The sequence below is a fragment of the Alligator sinensis genome, unplaced genomic scaffold, assembly GCF_000455745.1.
Source record: "Alligator sinensis unplaced genomic scaffold, ASM45574v1 scaffold836_1, whole genome shotgun sequence".
NCBI lineage: Eukaryota > Metazoa > Chordata > Crocodylia > Alligatoridae > Alligator > Alligator sinensis.
The window spans coordinates 42,593-51,134 of record NW_005842667.1 but is presented as its reverse complement, the minus strand read 5'-3'; positions in this window follow the sequence as shown (position 1 = coordinate 51,134).

Here is an 8,542-nt window from a genome sequence, read left to right as displayed (position 1 = left end):
GGCCCATGCTCATTTTGGCATCAATAATGCCTCCAAGATCCTTTTCTGCCCCTGCACTGATGACAAGGGAGTTCCCCAGCCTGTAGGTATGCTACTGGTTCTTCCCCCCCAGGTGCAGTACCTTGCACCTGTCAGTGTTGAAACCCATCCTGTTCTCATCCGCCCACCCCTGTAACCTGTCTAGGTCCAATTGCAGCCTATTCCTCCCTTCTAGCATGCCCACTTCTCCCCACATCTTGGTGTTGTCTGCGAATTTGAACAGGGTGCTTTTTACACCCTCGTCCAAGTCGCTGATGAAGATGTTGAACAGTGTGGGCCCGAGGACCAAGCCCTGCAGAACCCCACTGCCCACATCCCTCCAGGTCAAAAATGACTCATCCACCACCACCCTCTGGGTGCAGCCCTTCAGCCAACTAACGACCCATTTGACTGTGTAGGTGTCAACGACACAGTCCCCTAGTTTTTTAATGAGAATGGGGTGAGACACAGTGTTGAAGGCCTTCCTAAAGTCCAGAAAGACTACGCCCACTGCTACACCTGCATCTAAGGATTTTGTGACCTGGTCATAGAAGGCCACCAGGTTGGTCTGACAGGACCTGCCTCTAATGAACCCATGTTGGTTGCCCCTAAGCATAATCTCCCCTGCTGGCTCCTCACAGACATGCGCCAGGATAATTCTCTCAAAAAGCTTACCTAGGACCGACGTAAGACTGACTGGCCTATAGTTTCCTGAGTCCTCCTTCCTCCCTTTTTTGAAAATGGGAACCACATTGGCCCTTTTCCAGTCTTCTGGCACCACACCAGAGCACCATGAGTGCTTGTAAAGCCGTGCCAGGGGTCCTGCTATGACCTTTGCTAATTCCCTCAGCACTCTGGGGTGGAGATCATCAGGACCTGCTGATTTAAATATGTCCAGTCCCTCCAGAAGTTCCCTGACTAGGTCCTCACTGACCCTAGGCCTGGGTGCACCTCCTCTGAGACCTACGGGAGTCCCAGTATGGGGGGTGACCCAGTCCCTGCTCAGAAAAATGGAGGCAAAGAAATCATTAAATAGGTTAGCTTTGCTGTCTGGTGCGACGACCAGATTTCCTAGTGTGTCCTGCAGAGGCCCCACATTACCCAGTACCTTCTTTTTACCCCCTATGTATTTGAAAAAGGACTTCTTGTTGTCCTTGATCCGGGTAGCTAGTCCCAGTTCCATCTCCACCTTGGCCTTCCTGACCACCCCCCTACAGCCCCGAGGAACCGAGGTATAGTCCTCCCTGGTGATGACCCCACCCTTCCATTGGGTGTACGCCTCCTTTTCAGCTACAAGACGTTCCCTTTGGTGAGCCATGGGGGCTTTTGCGCCCTCTTGCCCCCTTTGATCCACATTGGGATTACATCCCTTTGGGCTTGTAGGATTGTCTCCTTAAGGAACGACACTCTTCCTGGACACCCGACTCCCCTCCCCTCCAGGACCTCAGTGCCTCCTCAACTATTCTCCTTACCTCATTGAAATATGCCCTCTTGAAGTCCAGGGCTGCTGGATGAGGGCATGGAAAGCACTCTGTCCAAATTTGTAAATGACACCAAACTATGGGGTGAAGTAAACACACTGATGGGAAGAATCCGAGTCCAGGTGGACCTGTACAGGTTAGAGAAGTGGGCAGACAGCAATAGGATGTAGTTCAATAAGGACAAGTGCAATGTGCTGCAGCTAGGGAGAGGGAATCACCAGCACAGCTATAGGTTGGGGGATGACCTTCTCAGCAGCACAGCGGCAGAAAGAGATCTTAGAACCATTGTCAACTCCAAGATGACTATGAGTCATCAGTGTGATGAAGTAATTAGCAGAGCTAACCACACTTTGTCATGCATTAGTAGGTGCATCACAAACAGGTCCAGGGAGGTGATGCTCCCCCTCTATGTGGCACTGGTCAGGCCACAGCTGGAGGATTGCATCTAGATCTGGGCACCGCAATTCAAGAGGGATGTGGACAACCTTGAGAGGGTCCATAGGAGGGTCATTCATATGGTTAGAGGTCTGCAGGGAAGGCCCTATGAGAAAAGGCCGAGGAACCTGGACCTTTTCAGCCTCTGCAAGAGAAGGCTATGGGGGGAATCTTGGGGCAGTATACAAATTCACTGGGGGGTGGGGTTAGCAGGGAATAGGAGATGCTCTGTTTACCAGAGCACCCCTTGGAATGACCAGGAACAATGGCCACAAGCTGATAGATTGTAGATTTAGGTTGGACATCAGAAAGAACTTCTTCATGGATAGGGTTGGCAGAATCTGGAACAGGCTTCCAAGGGAGGTGGTGCTTTCCCCTACTTTGGGGGTCTCAAGACAAGCAGCTGATGGGGTCAGATGACCCCAGCACTTTTTCCTGCCATGGGCAGAGGGTTGGACTCGATGATCTATTGAGGTCCCTTCCGACCCTAGCATCTATGAATCTATGAATCATGCACTTCTGAGTTACAAACAGGGCTGCTGGAGAATTTGGTGTTCTTTTTGAACTTTAAGCCTAACAAAGCTGTTTAGAAAGGCCTGCAGAAAACCTGGGGTGCTCTTTCTATTGTAAGGGAAAGTGTGCCCTCTCTTCAGTATTCAGAGAAAAATCACCATCTTGTTCCTATCTTCATTTCATGGAGTTTGTAATTCTCACGTCACTTGCATCTGCATTCACTGCCAACACTAATGGGGCCATAATGTGGTATTTTCTTAAGAGGTTGAGATGCTAAATAAGCCTTGCAATTTATCATCAGTGCACAGCATTTCACTAGGGAAAAGAGCCCTCAGAGAAAGATCAAAATGTCCTTTAATGTTGCAGCCTAAAAGGCATTCCTCACAAAATGAAAAGCTTCCAGGATACTGGTGGCAACAGAAGCAATTTTACTTCCCCAAAAGCAAAATTAAGTGCTCATCTTCAAGAGAGGCCATTTTCAAAGGACCTTAATTAATATTTGGCAAGCCATATGCATGAAACAAAGCCCAAGCGGATTTGCTGTCTAACTTGTTGAATAGAATTCACAAAATGGGACAAATGATTGGTCATTTATGTGGAAGGCTTCAGCTAACATGGAAGTAGCTATCCCAACCACAACTTTGGCCATAGGCATCTAATAAGGCTGTGCGGAGCTTCAGTCCCTGATTTGATTCGGTGGAGATTTGGCCTAATTCAGTGGCCAAATCTCCAAATCTGAATCAAATCAGAGGAACCTTTAATCTCTCTGAATCGAATCGGAACCCTCCAAATTGATTCAGAGAGATTTGTAAAGATCAGATGATTCAGACATAGACACTGCTTTAAATGTTTTTTCTACATACCTCTAGGTAGCATGCAGCTCATGAATGCTGCGATGCTGGGGTGGATGGAGTGTCCCACAGAAGCATGGGGAGCTCCCCAGTGCTCTTAGCAGCAGGCCTAGAAATGGACCAGAAGCACTTCCAGTCCACTTCTGGGTGTGTTGTGGAGCATGATGCAGGCCCCCCCCCCCATACCCCCCTGGCTCAGTGACTGGTGCCTCCTGGGTCTGGGGGGGGGCGCACCAGGGGTCCCCCTGCTGCTGATTGCCAAGCTGGGGGGGGAGCAGGGGGGTCCCACAGTATGCTCCCTGCAGACCTGGAAGTGGACTGGAAATACTTCTGATCCACTTCCAGATTTGCCACTGAGCACACAGGGGCCCCCCTGCACTCCTGTGGGACGCTCCATACACCCCAGCATCACAGCATTCACAAGCCCCGCTGGTACCTTGAGGTATGTAGAAAAAACATTTAAAGCTGTGTCTATGTCTGGCCAAATCGAATCAGGGACAGTGATCTGAATCAACTAATCAAATCACTGTCCCCGATTCACGCCGAATCCAAATCGAATAGGGCCTGCTTTGCACACCCTAGTGTCTTACAACAGGTTGTTACTGTTGCCAATAAATTTGAAAAACATTCTTCTGATGTGTCAGTTCATTTGGAGCTCCAAATGATGATAGGAGGAAATGCAGAAGTGTAATGCTGAAAAAAACCATTGCAGCTCAGAAATTTAACAGTTCTGCATGCATAATCAAGTATTGCCTTTGTTCTAAACTCTGCCTGCTTTTTGGCCACTTCAGGTAAAATTACATGTTACGCTCAGGCAATACTAATAAAGCATGGGTTTATGCACAATAAAATCCATTAACTCATACTAAGTGCCCTCTGAGTGTTTCAAAGTTACGCCCCTCCAGGCATGGGTTAATTCTAAGCTGTGTTACTTTAATAATGTTAGGGTAATTTCAGTCTGCTCCACAAGGTAAAACAATTTGCAGCCCTCCACCATCCCAAGATGCACTGCTCCCAGCCCTCTCCCTGCCCAATCAGAGATAGAGCCCAGATTTTCTAGCCAGGGCCTTGCTCACCAGTCCTTTAGTTGTAAGTCTGATCTGTACAGGCAAGAAATGATATTAACCTTTAACACTCAATGGCTTACAGCATATTAACTTTCATCTGTAGAATGTTAAGCAGTGCTATTATGGTATATAACACAAATTAAGCGTAACATACAACTTTATCCTTCTGTGCTAGGGACAGAAGATACACATAAACCCATTTAAGTAATCAGAAACTAGTTTAAACTTGTAACAGAACAGAAGATTAGTGCACATAAACCAGTTTCGAAATGGCTGAAACTGGTTTAAGATAAACCTGGCTGAATGTAGTATCAGAGTTAACTGATTTGAGTCAAACCAGTTTATGAAACATATGTCCCAGACCCCTTTCTGGTTCAAGTTAAATCACAGTCCCTCAGCATCCCAGCATGCTTCCCAGCCCTGGGAATGTTGTGCTGTCTGCTCCAGCAATAAAGGTTTGTGGGGTGAGGTAGTCCCTGCCTTCCCAACAGTCAAACCCCAGCTGGGGTCTAGAGCCAGGGAAAGGGGATTAAACTTCCCTTCCCCTGAGTACAGAATTGCCCTGCCCTACTCTGCTAAAAGATAACTGCTAGCTGAGACTGTGAACTATAAATCTCAGAGGCACCTGGAAGCAGGAAGAGGAAGTGATAAGCAACCCTGCAGAGTCCTACTATTGTGATTCTGGACTGCAAATCCCAGAGACCCGGGGGTCAGCAGCAAGAGGAAGCAAACACACAGCCCATGCTGGCTATATGCCAGTCAGCCTTGCTCTAGTGCCCCCTGGCTTCTGGCCTCAGCCACTGCAGGTATATGGCTGCATTACCTTAATCAAAAGTAAATGTCTGTCCAGTTGTTTCTCAGTTTAATCTCTGCTGTTTAAACTAACCAGCAAAGACTGAATTGATTCAGCCTTGGGCTTTTTGACTGTCTGTACTTAGCCCTACAGTATTTGTAGTAGAATGTTACTATTGATCATTGTTCTGTCTGCTTTCCCTAAATTGCATCACACAAAGCTCCTCCTCCTCCATCTTTTGTATGGTGTCAGATATCAACTTCTAAATCTATGAGCCATAGCCTGGTATTATCACTCAACATTCAGATTCCATCTACCCCATCTGGATATCTGTAGAGGTTGCAGCTTTCAATTAAATGCTATGCTGTTTGATGGACTCGGCATCCACAAGGGGGCTGTTCTAGATGTTTATTTTGTGAAATGTTGTTTTGGAGCATCCATATCCAGATCTGTTTATGTTAGGGTCTGTCTTTTTATGTTACTTGGTCTAATATCTAAGAGGACAGGAAGTATGTTTCTGTGTGTAAGTTGTGCGGCCAGTTATGAGTCTCAGCGCACTAAATACAGTGCCAAGCTTTTTAGTGTGACAACTTCTGGACCATACAGGAGCACAATATTCTGCTGGGCATATAGCATTGCAAGTGAGGTATTTCTGAGCATGCTGAAGTTGGTTAATGCCCAGTTGGCAAGAAGGATGGCATTCTATTCTCCTTTGGATGGTGGTCAGTAAAAAATAACTGCATCACTCACAACTGACTCATGGACCAGCAATCTAGGCCCCTAGCATTACGGAAGGAATTACCTACAGTGCTAATTTTGAAAAGAAGAAATAAAAAAGCTGAGCAGATACAAGAATGGAGAGACACTGCAGAAGGAACCTCCAGCATGCTGCCATATTGTGTCGGAGCAATTTTCCAAGAAATCCAACTACATGTGTAATGTAGAACATACTACTGCACCTGTGTACAGACATTTGAGGAGCTTAGATCACATAAAAAATGGTGACCCAATTTAATTTAGTTTGTCTAGATATAGACCTTACATTTAGATCCCTAGTTAGATCCATCTAAATGTGAACTGTACAGAAGTTCCAGGAAGGTTAAATTGGTCTAAAAATGGCCAACCCAATCTAAGTTAACTTACATTGGGTTGGCCATTTTTAGACTGGTCTAACTGTCCTAAACTTTGGTACAGTTCCTAGAACAGCCCCAGGGTTGAGAAAGCCAGCTGCTGGCTTCAGCTCTGGGGCTGTGCTTTTCCTACCCTCTCCCTGGCACCAGGCTATTTTAGCCCACCCCATTCACCCTGTCCTAAGATGGACAACCCCTCCCCACACCACACAAAACCCTGCATACTGCAAACCACTCCCAGTGCCAGTTTTATCAATATTCACTGATGCCAGAAGTAGAAGTAAGTCATGGTGGTGGGAGGGTGGGTGGGATGCAGGGAGATAGGGTCATGAGGGTGGTGCTAAAAATAGACCCTGGTCCTGAGGAGTGGGGGAGAAGGCTCCCCTATCCCCCCAAGCCCATTTGCAAACCCCACAAGCCCCCCATATCCCATCAAACCCACTTAGACCCTACCAACCCCCAAAGTGGACCCTGCCTGCCCCCCCAATTCTCTGACCCCCCCATGGATACCATTCCCCCTGCACCCCATCCCTCCCATGGATCCTGCTTGCCCCCCAATTCCCTACAGATCCTGCTAGTTCCCCTGACCCCCCCCTGCCCATGGATGCCACCTACTCCTCAATCCCTCTGATCCACCTGCCCCCACCAATCCCTCCCAGAACTTGCTTGGCACCCAATCCCAACTCCCCCTGCTAGCCTCCCCAACCTGATTTATCCTAAGATTGGGGGGATATTTTTAACTCTGTCTAACCTCCCCAAATCTCTGTCCACAACCTGAAGAGGAAATTAACCAGCTGCTCTCTTTTTTCCCTGCTTCTCTCTTTATACCCTTAAAGAAATTATTTTGGAAATGATTTCCTCCATGTGTTGACCTATGAATATTTCTGCAGAAAAACTTAAAAATGAGTACAGATAACATTTTAAAAATTCAATAAAAGGACCAGGGAAGAGTTCTAGATTAATCTATTGCCAAGTAGATTTTGGCAGCAAATACAGTTAGAAATGAGGGGTAGCGGTTAATTTTTAGTTTGTAATGCTACAGAGGAGAACTCTCTCAAATATAAAAGTATAGAAAAATAGAACAGGAAGAGGTCATCTAAGTTCAGCTCCCTGATCAAAACTAGATTATCCCTATCTAAATCATGCTGGACATATGTTGATCTAGTCTGTGCTTCAAACCTTCAGTAATGGAGATTCTAGAAAACACCCTGAAGGCCAAATGAGTAGCACAAGACAGGTCCACAGGCAGGATCAGCCCCCGAGTGCTGGGGTCAAGTCCCACTGCCCCACACTGCCTCCACCCAGGCAGAGCCCAGTCCCACCCAGGCAGGAGTGCTGCAAAGCCCCAAAGCCCAATTTCAGCACACAGCCCCATACTGTCCTGCACACCTGATCTATCACAGGGGGCTCAGCATGGATCTGTGGGAAGCTCTGCAGCTTGAATGACACAGCTCTGGGGGCCAGATCTGGCTAGTAGGCTGGGGTTCGAGTGCCCCTGCCCTGGGTAATGTTCCAGTGCTTCCCCTTTTTTTAATATACAGCATCAATCTTTGTTGCAATCTAAGCCTATTACCTACACCGGAAACAACTGAGCTCTATAAATTTTATAGCAATTCCTTTGGAATTCAAAGTCTCATCAAATCCCCCCTGAGTCCTCTCTCTCTTCTGGGCTTAAAAACAAACCAAAAAACTAAAGACCCAGTTCTTTAATCTTCCAGTTTTTAATCACTTGAAAACAACATGCTAATGCTTCATAGACACAGTACTTCATTTGGAAGTTCTACAACCCTAGGGAGAACCTTTGAACACCAATCAATTTACTAAAAAAAGAAAGAAAAATAATCAACACACAGATCTGCAGAAGTGGGGCAGCTTGACTCACCACCAGAGAAGCTGAAAACAGCCAAAGGCAATACCAGGAAAGTCTCCGAATGAAGCCCCAAATAAATTTACACATTCAGGAGTTAGCCAATAGTAAGAGGTTAGTGTGTTGGGCTATGCCCTGAAATACCTAGATTCTTTGAATATTTGCACTTAAGAACACTGCCAGGAGGCTTCAGAGATTGCCAGGTATAGATCTGACCCTTCTGAAGGGGGGAAACATGATGAAACTATTTATTTCATCATGTTCGGTCCGGTCCTGTAGGGAGCAGACCAGGAAAGCCAAGGCTGCAACTGAACTCCAGCTAGCTTTGAGCATCAAGGATAATAAGAAGTCCTTTTTCAGATATGTGGGGAGCTGGAGGAAAAGCAG